We start from the raw sequence: 15254 nt of genomic DNA, 5'->3' as shown, positions 1-15254 counted from the left end.
TTTTATGGAAATCGGAGGGGGAGACTTAGATAACCTCCCTTGTTAGCCAACACTTTAAAGTGGGATTCGAAGCAATGTGCCTGCACCGGTTATCGAACCAAACCAGGGCCCCCATGATTACCAGGCGACGACGTTACCACTATGTCGTGTTATGTATATATAATATTTCATGTTTCTCGTCATATATAGTAAAACCGAAACAAAAAAAATAAGGCATGATGAAGTGAATATGAAAGTGTCTCTCCTCAAACTAAAATATTAAAAAAACAATAATGAAAAAGTATACTGTTCCCAGTTTACATGCAAATCAAAGTTCGTAAAAAGTACACCAGGGGGCACCCGGGTTTGAACCGGGGACCTCTCGATCTGCAGTCGAATGCTCTACCACTGAGCTATACCCCCTTCTCTACTTTAGCTGCTGATAATAACCGGTCAACGCAATAACTCCAAGGTTTACGTAATCTCGCCAGGTAAGCAAGATCTTGTAGAATAGTGTTGAGGCCAAGTGAAATCTTCCCGGGCGGAGCGTCCAGTGATGTGTCCGATTGGGTGTTGGGTTGGCAGGGGATTGGTTAAGATATAGTTCGGATTTGGGTAACGGTTCCGATTGTTTTCTGATTATTATTTTTTTAATTCTCATAGCAGAAAGACTAAATCGTAGAAGTGTGGCAATCACTGTCACACGAAATATGAACCTTTCTTAAAGTAGGGGAAAGTGGGGGAATGGCGCTCAGCGGGCAATGGCTCTCACCCAGTGATGTGCCGTAGACTATAAGTTTACGTCTACATGCGTTGTCTACACGTAATCTACGCGTAGATTACATTGGGTTGTAGTTTACATAGACTACGTAGACAATCTAAAGTGCATTAAAATTAATTATCAAGGGTTTCATGAAAGGAAAGTGACATTTTTCAACTATATTGGTTCCTAACGAAATGAAAAAATCCTATTTACAACAAAATGTATCTTCTCTTCTATTATCAACTATAGAAGAAGAATACTAGTATGCAGAAAACAACAACAGATGGCAGTCATGAGGCAAGAGTGGTATTTTCCCCATAAAACACTAGAATATTTCCTATATTAGGTTTCTTCCTAGATGAGAAATTGTTCTAATTTGGAAGAAAGAGTATGAAAAGTTCTCTTCACACATCAGCAACTGATACGCAGTATAGTTTTCATTTAATTCCACGGCGCCCTTTGTTAAGTTATCACCTTTCGCCATATTGTTTACACAGATTACGTAATCTACGTGTATAAAATAGTCTACTTATAAAATGTAGACTATCGTTGTTTACGCGTAGACGCACATCTCACCCCTCTGTAGTCGTTACGGAGGGTGTTATTGAAGAGTAACCTGTGCTGACATCTAGAACCCAGTACTACGAGGCACCAAACAAAAGGCGGCACATGTGGAGTTGACTTTTAAGAAGCAGGGTGCGAAAAACGAATTCGTCATATTTTCTTATAAAATTGGGAAGGAAAAAAGTGCAAGGTAAGTAGACGGAACGTTTAAGCTAGAGTCTTGAAAATTTTACAGATATAATAATAGTATCTCCTGGTTATTTCTTAATTATTATAAAGTAAACATTTGAGGTTCTTCATGAGACGAGAAACAAATAATATAATATGGCGCCTATCGGGTAATGACGCTCACGCTGTTTGTGATGAGAACATGAAGGGTGCAAACATGTTTCTCATTGCATTTTTGTGCAAAATTGTGCTCAATTTAATTTGTATCTGCATATTAATAAATATAAGTACTTAAAGATATAGTTTCTGTATAGTACAAAAATGGTATTGATTTACTGTTAGGATGAGTACTGAGTGCCATTACCCTACCAATAGGGCAATTGCGCTCACACGCACATTGTTACTTTTTGACGTTTACAGATATAACTATTAACGACAGGGAGCAAAGTGATACGCAGAGATGTACTACAAACATTGCTTTTTCAGGCCCACATTTTGTTTTTGTTTCACTGCCTACAGTTTTTGAGATTTTTAAAATCTCCCTTAGGTGGTCGCAATTCCCCCACTTTCCCCTAATGAGCACTGTTTGGATTTCGAAAATAAAAAAGGTGGTTTATGTTGGGGAAAAGGATCACGCAAGCATGCACGCTCCCCATGAACAATGCATAGATACTCCGTTGATATAAGCGTCAGCAAGTTTCTGATTTCACGAAGTTACGACTATTTATCAAATAATCCTGGAAGCTAATTTTAAGATGGAAAACTTTTCGGGTCTGCCTCCCTAAACGTCCCCTCAAAATTAAGCACCAAATTACGCCCATGTTCCTCGCATTATGTTTTTCTTTCTCCTTATAGGTGGGTTTCATGTGACGTCAGGATTCGCACCGCCGCCATCTTTGCGGCCAAGTTGTTTGTCGTCTGCAAGGAAATACCAACCACGTAGAGTTCGTTACACTTGCGCCAACTGTAGGTGCGGTTGTTGTTAGTACAGTGTAAAATGTCGGTAACATTGCATCAAATTAATGACAATGTTGTCCTATGTCGCAGTCGACAGAAAAAGATATGGAGGAAAAAAGCGAAGTTTTTCGTGTAAATCCATATGAACTGAACGATAACGAAATGAAAAGGGCCTAAACCTTTGGCCAACTCTAGTTCACGTGTTTATATACTTGACCCAGCTACTGATTTGGATTCTGCTTGAAATATTTACATCCAGTGTAGATTAACTGTAATTTCCAAGGCATTGTCGTCGCTGTTTCCTTTTAACGTTTGTTCAAGCGCTGTAATTTAATATGTTAACAGTAATTCTACTCGTTGCTTTTAAAATTTGGGATATGCCGGTCTCCGTGGCGGAGTGGTTAACGCTACGATGCCAGGGGTCCCGGGTTCGAATCCCGACCTGGACATGGGTGTTCGTTGTTAGTGTAGGCTACCTTAATCAACTTCATCATAGCCTATCATCACTCAACCTCGCCTTCACGATTAGCCAAAACTGGCAGAAAAGCGAAGTATAATTAACCAAATCAATTTGGGATACTTTGAGTATCATTAATACTCCCTCTGTCCCATAATTATTGTCCGGTACGCCTTTGTTTGTTGTCTCATAATAATTGCCCGATATTCAAACTGTGACATTGGTGTATACAGAAGAAGAACATGAAACAAGGGAATGAGTCATACAACATTACTACTCAAGGATCAGTACAAATTGGGCTTTCCATCTGCCTCTTCGTCTGTCATTCCTGTACTGCCACCATTTTGGCATACCGGACTATAATTATGGGACAGAGGGAGTATGTTTTAACCAAGCAGTGCTTTTTCTCCTGACAGGCACCTTTTCTTATGGATCGAATAACAATTAATAACAGTTTGTGTTAACGAACGGAATATAAATAATCAAGTACAATCGTGCTATTATCAAGATGAATTTAACTTTGAATATTAATCATTTTTGTCGTCAAACTTACCGGAAGTATCAGCACAAAGAACAAGGAAACACTTCTTGCCAAGTGCCATTAAACACACCAGTTCGATCCATTTGTACTAAAAGTCACTGAGACAGGTGATAATATGAACTTACCTGAGAGGAAATGTTCACTTCACACCCTGTAATCTTTGCTTTGTTCATTAATGATGGCACGCTCTATTCTTGTCAATTTTCTGATCAACAATTATCGAGTTCCGTGCCGTCAAGCGCACCTTCTGTTCTTTCTCGGAAAATTCGAGGATAAACGTGACTTTCTGTTAGACAACCGAATACTGCAAAATGTATACGATCATAAACAAGGTTCAAATCCAGCCCCCCCCCCCCCCCCCCGGCTTAAATTCCCTATGTTTACAAGGGCTGGCCTCAATCATGGCTGCTCGATCCCACAATGCAACCGTTTGTGACGTAGACCTTCCTTCCCATGTACTAGGCAATTTTGTGTTTTCGCAAGAATAAACGAAGACTGTGTGTGTCTGACATCACCACGTGTATACTTGGAGTGACGTGGAAGTAGGAGGATCCATCACTGCCCCATTCAGTCGAGTGTCGCGGAGCAAGAAGGTCACACGTATGGACGCACCACTCCACGAATGCACCATCGAGGAACAGAGCGTCATAGTGCGCTTTCTGTGGTTGGAGGGAGTCAAACCAGGCAGACATCCATCGTCGCCTGTTAGCGCAGTATGGAGCAAGCACCATGACTCAACGAAAGGTGTACGAGTGGGTGGACGGCTTTAAAGCTGCGTGGTCGTCGGTTCAAGTCAGATGACGAGGTCTAGCAGGCGGTGCAGACCTGGCTTCGTGAGCAACCAAAATCCTTCTTCGCGGACGGGATACAGAAGGTGATTGCACGATACCAAAAGTGCATTGCCTTGCAGGGGAGCATATGTAGAAAAGTGATATGTGTAGTTCTTCTGGTGTGGAAATAAAGATGTTATATGAAAATTGCCTTTACTTTTTGATTTACCTAATAGAATAGTCAATAGTGTATTTCTTCCCCCCCTCTCTCTTGCTGATAATTTATTGTAGGTACTCTTTTTCATCTCCAGTTTTTTTATCCTTTACATTTTCTCTCTTTTTAGTTTCCTTTATTTATCTCTTTCTCTAGCTTCTTTTTGTTTTTTCCCTTCTCTCTCTCTCTCTCTCTCCCTCTCTCTCTCTCTCTGTCCTTCCTGATTTTGTTTATCTTCCTTTTCTTTCCTTATCGTTCTATTGAGGCCCGGAATTACAAATGTGAAGCCCGATTCTAACAATATCTCTTGAGCTCCTTCTCATGTACAGTTCGTTGTAAGTATTAGGGCAAGTTATATCTAGTAGTTCTCTCTCTCTCTCTCTCTCTCTCTCTCTCCCTATTTTTTATTTTGTTTCTCTCGCTCTTTCTGGCTTTCTTTTGGTTGTTACGTTACTTTCAATCTCTCTCTCTCTCGCACCTGATATACTTTCCTGACTCTGTCTCTCCCCGACGTTCATTTTGTTCTCTCTCTTTCTCTCTACCTTTCTATATTTTTTCTCTTTTCTCTCTCTCAGGGTCTTTGTTTTCTCTCCCATTCTCTCGTTTTTAACTTACGTCATGTCTCTCTCACTCTCACTACTTCTCTTCAAATATTCCTATTTTACGATAACCAGGCTTACATGTTTATCCCACTTCACAACACAACTATTCGATTTCGTCCACTTCAATGTAGTGTTGTAACGTGGAAGAGTTGAATGCGTCAACTCTGAGCCTTTAACCTTGCAACTGCCATTTGCTTGCATGTGTTGCTCACATTGATAGCGCGGGAGCGTACAGTCAAATATAACTTGCCTAACGTTCTCCGTTACCTGGAAAAGAGTGTCGAATCACGACGTCATACTGACCAGCGCAACGTTTTATAGCGTGTGATAACACAAGAAGACAGTGGGTAAGTACATTCTTTTATAGCAATAATTATTTAATCTTATCCGGGTAATGGTCATCGGCGGACGCAGAACTATGGCAATGTGGGTGCGGATGGTCTCCCTTATCGCACAACGTGCTAGCAACCTTGAGTTCTGATGTCACGTTACTTTGGGTTTGGATGATGCAGACAGTGACGTCGCCTGCGGTTCGCATACAAGTGTTCACATTAATGTTTTTGTACTGAATGCAGATTTACTCTTCTCCCTTGTAACTTCATCTTCAATTGAAAAAGTGAGAATAACAGTTCAATTTATTTTCAACAATTTTCCCCCAAAAATCACGCTATATTTGAAGTAATACAAGAATGTCCTAGGGGAAATTGTCCCTCTCCCCCTTAAGATTCTCCAGGTTTAGCGAATTCTCGCTAAAGTTTGCAACTATGTAGAACAGACCTTTTCGAGTGCCCCTAGACATGCCTTGTATATGCTGCACCCTGGTGCCGAACGTAAGAAGTATTGCCGCTTGCATCAGTGTTCGCACAGCGAAGTGAACATCTTCGGGGTATAGTGGTCAACAGCCCCTTAGCTGTCAGTTCTATGCAACACGCATAGCAATTGTGGGAGTCAGTGTTACCAACTACCTAGAAAAGTTATCAGACATGAAATAATTCTTGTCAGAGTAAATTTATGCTCGTACATCAAACATAGTATTTTTTCGAATAAATATACTTATGTGTGTGCATTTAATATGTACCTAATTTAAGACATATAGGGGATAGTGGGGGAATTGTGCGCACCTAAGCAATTTTCATTATATTTGGAAAGGTTTTGCTTGAGAAAATATGAAATTTAGCTTAATACTTTTTCATTCTTTCTCCTTTTGAATGAAATAATTATAATTGAAAGAAAACAGTGTGTACGTGAGTAATGCATCATGTAATGCAAACCTGCATTTGCGCACAATTCCCCAACCTATGGGGTAATGATACGCAAGGGTAGGGCAATGGTGCGCATTAATAAATAGTTCAGCAAACAAAAATGTATGTAGTTATATATCAGATTAACAACATATAAATTGAATGTGTTAAAAGTGATTGCCTTACAATTGTAGAAGGCAATTGAATTGCTGTTTCAATATTTAAAATTGAAAGAAAATTAATGGGGAAGACGATGTTATTTTCGATTACAAAAATCACACACGTAATTGTTGGCTGTATCGACACCAGTACACTCTGCATGGCTCCATTCACAGCAAGAAACACATCGATACCATAATTCACCGTCTTTCCCAAAATCACCACAAATTCCGCAACGTTCATTAGTGTCTTGTCCGCTTTCTAAGTCTACGTCATCCAATTCATCGTCATCAAAAACAATTTCTTGATCCTCGGTGTCTGACTCAGACGACTCTGAAAGTTGCCTTTTCCTTATCAGCTTCTTCTTGATGCTTTTCATTCCACACGGACGTTTATGGTGTCGCGTTATTTTGTCCAACTTCTTCTTACTTCCTTCTTGTTTCTTCTTTTGGGCCTCTTCTAACTTGCGTTTAATGGGCGTACTGGTCAAAATTTCTGAATGTTGTTTTGCTCGCCGAGAATTCTTTACAGTTTTGGTATTATTCCCTTCTCCTTGACATAATCCCATTGGGACAAAGGAAAGGAAAGAGTTTGTCCCTGCAGCAGATGTTGAATGCACATTATTATTAGGATTTGGATGGATGATTTCTTCCACTAAGTCTTCATCTGCACTGTTCGGAATGCCACATGATTTGTTCGAACTCTTAAGAGAGGAAGAATCTTTGTTTTCTTCCACTAAGTCTCTATCTGCACTGTTCGGAATGCCACATGATTTGTTCAAACCTTTAGGAGAGGAAGAATCTTCAGCGATAACAAGTGTAACGTCCTGAACAGGAGCAAAATCATGATCCTGAAACTTGTCGGGATTAAAGGGAAATATTCCTGTAGAGCGGAAACCTGAAACAGCTTTCTCCATTGTTGCAACTTTTATGAAAGCTTGATTTAGGAGTTCAGTCAAATCATATTCTGTCACCCTCTCATGGCCAGTTGTAGTTAAATAAAGATCATATTCCCTGTACAATGCATTTTTCAATGGACTGAAAAATGTTACGTCGAGCGGCTGCAACCGGTGTGATGTGTGCGGTGGCAGAGATACCATATGAATGTGGTTATTCCTGCAGAATTCATAACTCTCAATTGAAATATGGCTTGCATGGTTATCTAAAATAAGCAGCACTGGGTCACTTGCTGCGGGTTTTGCAGATTTCTGGAAGTGAACTAGCCACTCAGTGAACAATTCTGCGTTTGTCCAACCATTTTTCGAACACTTGTAAGAACACCCGATAGGACCATTTCTTTGTAATTGAGGTGTCATACGTTTCCGCGGATAAATCGGCATTGGAGGAATATAAGATCCAGCAGCGTTGACAGCAAAAACACCAGTTATTGTGCGCCCTTTTTCTGCTGAAGTAGCAGCACCAATCCTCTTCATACCTTTCGCAGCGTAAATCTTCGGGCACTTCTTTGGGACGACCGTTATTCCTGTCTCATCCATGTTGTAGATTTGCCTTGGCTCAAATTTATATTCATCCATAACTTTCTGAAGATTTGAGAAAAAATAGCTTCGTTTCTTCTTCATTGAATGCAGTAATTCTATTTAAGCTTGTTCCTTCGGGTTGTCGTAGAGTTACATCGGGATTTCGTTTTAAAAATCCGTACAGCCAGTCTTTACCTGCTAGAGCCTGTTCCATATTGAAAGAATGTACAATTTCGTGATCTTCTGCATATCTAAATGCTATGCGTCTTAATTCTTTCGGAGTTAACCCGTAGAATAACTTTACCAGTGTCAGAACATAGTCCTTCAATTCACTTTCCACTTCAACAGAAAACGTTGATTTTCTTCCAAGCCGGGTTGGAGTAGGCAGATCACGATTTTCTACAAGCTTTTTCCGTAAAGTAGACTCAGGTATGTTGAACCATCTGCCAACTTCCCTTATTTTTCTTCCTTCATTTTTGATAGCGTCCAGAGCGTTTTTCAGATTACCCTGAGAGTAGGAGTTCTTCTCAGTTTTTCTGTTGTAATTTCGTGGCATCTGTGAACAAAATAAAAACCTGGGTATTACTACTTGTTTCACCTTTAATGTCGTTTGGGGAAATTGTGCGCATTCAATTACATATACGGGGGAATCGTGCGCACCCTTTCTCCGAAGCTCACCATTGCCCCACACCAAACTTACAAAAAATTTGCTTTCTAGAAAAAAATATAAAAACGTTAATCTCGTAACAAGTAGACACGTGTATAGACATGATCATGCACTATCGAAACAAGCATAGTTCAAAACACTAGAGTAAAAATTTAAGACATACCTCCTTATTTTCGTCAACAGCAAAATAACAACAATGGACACAAAAACAAACATCCACTCGCTACACACAACACAATACAACTGGCGCGAAAAGCCCAATGTAGTAGTATTTCCTGAGACGCCCGCTAGGTTATAGCATGAATCGAAAGCTCATTCTCTGGCTTGTACCTTCGGAAACGTGGTGCGCACGATTCCCCGCCGCGCACGATTCCCCCACTTTCCCCTACATGAGTATTCACGTGCTCATGCGAACATTAGCAGGCGACGGGCCTGGATGCAGATATTTATATCATACAAGGAAAATGCACAATATTCAATCATAGTGCGTACCGTACATTAAACCCGCGACCGAACCTTCGTTCCATGTTGACCTTTCACGAAGATGGGGTAGGAATTGGATGATGACTAGACATGGATTTTTAGATTCTAAAAGGTGTGCTTTTAAGTTCCTGAAATAGGCTCTAAAAATCCTGAAATAGGTCCTAAGAATCATAAAATACGTCCTAAAAATTCTAAAATAGGTCCTAAAAATCTTAAGTTACGCTCGAAAAACCTTGAACTAGGTTCAAAATTCCTTAAAAATGCTGATTAGGTGTAGTCACCGGCAATGAAAATGGGACACCTATATCCTGAAATACGCACTATCTTATATAACGTTATGTGTGTTGCCAACCCTACGGCGATGGCAGAAGTTACCATTGGAAATTTGCTATTAAAATCCACTCTTCGCCGTATAGTTAGGCAAACAATCTATTTTCATGTTATCCACAGTCAAACTCTGCAATTTTGTCTGTGAGGTTCATCTTATATGCTGAAAATATTCTTTCAACAAAAACATAGTCAGTGGTGCAAACTTCAATGCTGAAATGTTAGTTTGCAGTGGTTCAAACTTCAATCCTGAAATGTTAGTTTGCAAGACGTGAATGCCACAAAGCACCGAAGCGACTCGAAAGTGAGCAAGACCACACAGATCAGACTACTTCAGGTAACAGTGACACCAGACATTTTGCTTTGTTTAGAGCTTTGAAAAATCACCATGGACTTGGAGGAAGGGAAATCGACAGATAGTACGTTTCAAACACGTTCGTCATTGAAATTTTTTGTGACCAAACAAAGCAAATGCCTCTGTGTGACAAAAATCCTGTAAAAATATTTAAAAACATAAAAGAAGGGCTTGATTTAAGCCCCTATCACACGGAACTGGGTTTCTAGTTGGAATGCTCTAGTTGACGCTGGACTGGCTACCCATTTGCTAGTTTTCGCCTCACACGGTACTTGTTACACCGTACTTGTCGTTAATCTTTCGTTCCCATAATGGCGGCCGCGCGAGATGTAAACAACGTATCACTTCACACTTTTAAAATACGATAACTATCCAACCGAGAGGAATATCGCATCGCATTAAATGGTTTTAGGTAGAGAAGAACGGCGCTGATAAAACACATACTTTACAACGTTTACTATACACGTATGGAAGAATATTTTAGCTTTTTCAATTGTAAACATGCCTTTCGTGTTGTATGCACTCGGAAGCCACAGACAAAAAAAGGCTACTTTACAAACTCACAGAATATCTTCACATGGCCAAACTTTGCTCTGATTGGCTGTTCCACAGAATCTAGTCGAAGAAGTTAGTAGCAATTAGAACATGTCCTATTCCTCAAAACCAGTCAAGCAGTCAGCCAGGCGGCCATGATTACTACCCAGAAAGTCAGTTCATCGCCAACTAGGGCATTCTAACTAGAAATCCAGTTCCGTGTGATAGGGGCTTAAGGCGCATAAACCTAAAATAGGTTCCAACAAGCAAAATAGGTTTCTTTAGGAACTATAAAACTTCATCAGCTGTTGCATTTTTTAACGAAACGCTGACATAACTTATTACTTCTTGCATACCTGTAAAGGAAAAAATAGATTAAAAAGCCTAAAATCCGAGGTCTAATGATGACGTCAAAGTCACAGATTTCTTACTAACGGGAAGCCTCAAGGCAGGCCAAGGTACAGATAAAGAAGCTCCCCTATGAAAGAACTTTCTAAAGTCTAGAGAATCTTCTAAATACAGTACTAGACTTCTGCTCATAAACAAGATGAACGAATGTAGCCTAATGTTCGCTGCTGAACATGTTTTGTGAACTTATCCTTCACCAAATTGTGAGTAAAATAATATCTTCGCTGCAAACAAATTGCACAAAATAGTTTTACCTAATGTGAAGGGGGTGCAGTGCCGGGGGGGAGGAAAAGCTATTCAAGGAAGAAGGCACTCAGGTAAACTTGTGGAAACGAAAGTGTGGGGCGTGGCGCCGTGGCTTAGTTGGTTAAAGCGCCTGTCTAGTAAACAGGAGATCGAGGGTTCGAATCCCTCCGGTGCCTAAACTACGAGAATAGCGACTAGGGTTATGGTGCGGGGCACATCCACCCTCCTAACTTAATAATTCCTGACCTACAATTCTGCTTAGGTCTCATAATGCATATGCGGTTAGGTTAGGAGGGCCACGGTTAGCATTTAGTTTTGGCGTTTGTTGCAAGCTGGGTTGTGCGCTGCACCAGACCCTACTGACAACGATCTGGTGAATTGACGTGCTATATTGCAATTAAGAATAGTTAATGTTAAAATATATAGAGGACAAGGTCTATACCGCGTTTGGTAGAACCTGTCCCGCTTCCCGCGCTAGGGAGCGCTCAACAGTTTCCGTGCTGGGGAAAGTCAAAGCCAGGCAGCCAATTAAAATACGCAACGTCGCAACAGCGTCTACGTAAACGCCTCTCTTCTGGCTTTCATTCGCTCCTCGCTGCCCAGCAGACGATTTTTTCCTCGTTTCTCATTGACACCGAAACTGTTGAGCGCTCCCTAGCGCGGGAAGCGGGACAGGTTCTACCAAACGCGGTATAAATATGGGGTTTGGAGTTATCAGCGCTCCCGGGTGCTGCAGCCTGGCAGAGGTTATGGGAACTGGTTATCTTTCAAGGACAAAGGTTGCGGCGCCAATTCGCAAGAGAAAGTGGTGGTTAGTTTCGGCCTTGGACGCTGTTATAGAATTGAGACCTCCGAAAACTTTTTCCAGGTATGTTTTAACTCGGCGCTTTCTGAATTCTCATCTGCTTTGTATAGGTTATGATATTAGCGGAACATAAAACAAACGTGGTCTTTTATAATGTCATGATTTGTTTGTGAAATATGGAGCGAAAATAAATTGAAGAAGAAAAATAGCTGAGATCACATTTTCAACAAATATTTGGATGTTTCTCTTAATTTCGATTTTTCCCATTCTGCGTGATTTTCAAAACAACAGATTATTCATAAATATGAATTTTATAATGTTTTAGCGATAAATGGCTGTTTTTTTAAAATTTTAATTGCTTTTTGTGATATTGCCACTAGTAGCCCATATTTAGACCACAATTTTGAAATACATCATTTTACCTTTTTTGGAAATTGCTTTTTTCTTATGGAAACCTTATATACTTTAGCATGCTATTACATTTAAGTATATATTTCATAGATATGCATTTTAAAGGCAGGTGCTTGATACATTAAATTTTTCCCTCCGAAAATTGCAAAATAAAAAGGGGGCCCATATTTAGACCTTTTCTTCTACAACAGAATATAAAGAGCATGCCGCACAAACCATTTAATTTGAGTTTGATTTAGGATGCCCAGCGCACTTTATAACGTTACGTCAGGGGGATATATAAATTATAGGCGTGCGCAGACCCTCTGATTAGGGGTGGGGTGGACAAAGGCATTGATAACAGTTCAGTCAGGAAAGAAACACCTCAATTTATTTCATTGTTTTTAGTTCCACTGCATTGATAGGCATATATGGCATATATGTGTATGCACGTATACACACACACACACATAACGAATAAATAAATCATTTTCTCTGAAATGTACCGCGCTACTCCAAACAATTGAGGACTAAAAGTGGTAAACGTTGTAAGTGCCAAAAGTGAAAGTGTTGGGAAATCGCATCGTTCTGCACATCAGCCCGTAAGAACGTGCACACTAGTGACCTCTTTACACGCCCTTTGAACTACTTAGAGGGTTACCAGCCACATTTCACGTTTACCACATTATAAAGCATGGCACATTTCACAGTTCAACGTGGAAAACGGTGTTTGAATTATTGTGGCACTTACAGCGTTTACCAATTTTAATCTTCAATTGTGTTCATGCATTTAAGACAAAACTGTTTAGCAGTAAAAGTCTGAAGTACTTAGTAGTTATAACTTCTCGCTCTCTCTGGAAATTTACAATTCATTACATGAAACATAAAAATTGGGAGCGAAGCGAGCAAGAAAATTTTTAGATCCAAATTTTTGCAAAATGTGAAAACAATATTGATTTAATATGGCACAATAAATATCATGGGGCGCCATGGCATTCTCTTTTACATTTTTTTTCGTTTAGATCGTTCGGCGTCCAGGGTCAACTCCGGCCGTCTCCTAGCTACGGCTCTGAACTTGACAAGACTGTAGGCAAAGCATATATTACGAGCGAAGCGAGCAAGAAAATTTGTATAAAATTTTATATCAAGGGGGGTAATTGCCCCTCTGTGACCCCCTGCAGGTGCTCTTGGCCGTCTAGAAGAAATAATGCAAGAAAGACGTGAAAACTAAATCCATCTTTAGTATCCTTGTGTCCTGCTACTCTTAGATTCTACTAGTCTTGCTTTATTTTACCTCAATCTTAGTCCCCTTCTCCCGTAGTTGCATTGAACTTTAATCAGCTTGAAAATACTTTTTCTTTAAGAGTATAAAATCGTTTAATAACGGCGATAAGATTCCCCTACACTAAATTTCTAGATAAAAGTGTAATAATGTAGGAACATGGACCTCTGGAAAGGGGGGGGGACAAGGATGGCCACACCTCCACCTTAGAAATCGAATGTCAACCTGAAAAGTAGGATTTCACACGTATAATTTGATTTCAGTCACAGTAATTTACATTAATGCAATAGTTTCAAATTCAAGTGGTGTTTTTTGAGGGGGCAACACTATTATCGGGGAAATATGCCCCATTGAAAAATACCTTGTTTGTTTCTCCATGTAAAAATCTGCGGTCGTCCATGATTAGGGGGTGATTTTGCCCAACCCTCCAGTGCGCACGCCTATGAGTATGAAATAAGAAGAATGACCCCAATTAGAGAACCCGAATTTGTGTAAAGATCTTGTGCTGGAAGCTACCTTTGTCAGATCAATCGAACGTCAAATAATAATAATTAGCAAATAAAAAAGTAAAAACGAGAACCACAGGGCAAAAAGAGATGAAAGCAACATGGACGCCATAATACTCTGCTATGCCACCTCGCGGAAACAATGCGAAGCTTATATGAAAGAGTATTAACAACTTAGTTCACATTGAAAACCAAAGCCGTATTTCTAATTACATAAGCGTTGTATTTTTTGCGTTTATGTTTATTTTAAGTCCAATTTGTGCACAGAAAGGCTAATACGACTGGACCTACAGTTTGAAGTGGGATCCGCCAGTGCGTGGTGGTTATTTCTTTTAAAAAGACTTGAATATAATGTTGACAAAAAGTAATTGAAGTTACTGTTGCATAACATAATAAGTATATTGCAAAATCATGTAGCAATTTAAGCTAAGAGATTTCTGTATTTTGATGTCAATATGTAGGTATTAAATAAGCACAAAACACATACCTAAAATAAACCTGTTTCTTCTTTTAAGGCCGTACTAAAGGCAATTTTGTGGTAATTTTTCGATAATAGATGGCAGCACCGTTTGCCATGGCAACCGAGGGCCATGTTGCCAGATCTCCGCGTAATCAAGGTAGATACATACAGGTTGGTCTATTAGGGTACTCCTTGATGGGATATGACGTCACGTTGGTTAGCAGATTTTATTGACAAATCTAAGTAGATGGCTTTAGAACCCCCTTAACAGTAATACTTAAAATATTTGCAAATAAGGCTATTATTTTTCGTTATTAAAACCGTAAACATGGTCTTATTTTTTATTGGATAAAGGTGGAATGTAGAGGGCGCTAAAAAATCCACCTCGGCCGGGTGAATTTTTTTATTTTGAATCGCCAAAGGGTTTGCCCCTCACCCCTCTCGACATCCATGCTCGCGAGGGATATACATACGTAGATCATCTACGCCCATGAGAGAAGACCTCAATCCGCCACTGTTCTGAAAATTAGTATTCACGGGCAAAAATCTCAGGCGACATGACAAGGCGGATGTAATCCTGTCTCTGTATTTTCTCTTTGCAGTGAAGATTCGACACAACCTTCACCTCTGCTTGTAGCATAACATCCGTTCAAGGTTATGAGAAACACAAATCATAATTTTTACAACTAAATAGCATGCTGTTACCCGGTAGATTGCCATGGCCGCAAGTAATGCTTTCCTGCTATACCTGGGACGCAAGCTATATGCCATGTTTCGAAAAGCAGTATATAGTACTATGAACTTGCAGATATGAGAGTGTTTGTTTTCTCAACAGCAGTGCTAGTGTTGAAATGTGAAAAACTGATCGCCATCGCGTTTGCTTACATGTACAAATAAAT

General features: G+C 39.9%; 2 non-coding genes across 2 annotated transcripts; one reads left to right on the top strand and one right to left on the bottom strand.

Moving 5' to 3' along the window:
* Nucleotides 1-330: 330 nt before the first annotated feature.
* Nucleotides 331-402, bottom strand: TRNAC-GCA (transfer RNA cysteine (anticodon GCA)). Its single transcript has one exon. It is a non-coding gene; the product is annotated as a tRNA-Cys (tRNA).
* Nucleotides 403-11014: 10612 nt separating this feature from the next.
* TRNAT-AGU (transfer RNA threonine (anticodon AGU)) lies at nucleotides 11015-11088 on the top strand. Its single transcript has one exon. It is a non-coding gene; the product is annotated as a tRNA-Thr (tRNA).
* The last annotated feature ends 4166 nt before the right edge of the window (nucleotides 11089-15254 follow it).

The sequence above is a fragment of the Lepisma saccharinum genome, chromosome 30 (genome assembly GCF_977018435.1).
Source record: "Lepisma saccharinum chromosome 30, izLepSacc3.1, whole genome shotgun sequence".
Classification (NCBI taxonomy): Eukaryota; Metazoa; Arthropoda; class Insecta; order Zygentoma; family Lepismatidae; genus Lepisma; species Lepisma saccharinum.
This window is presented reverse-complemented; position numbering and strand designations above follow the sequence as displayed.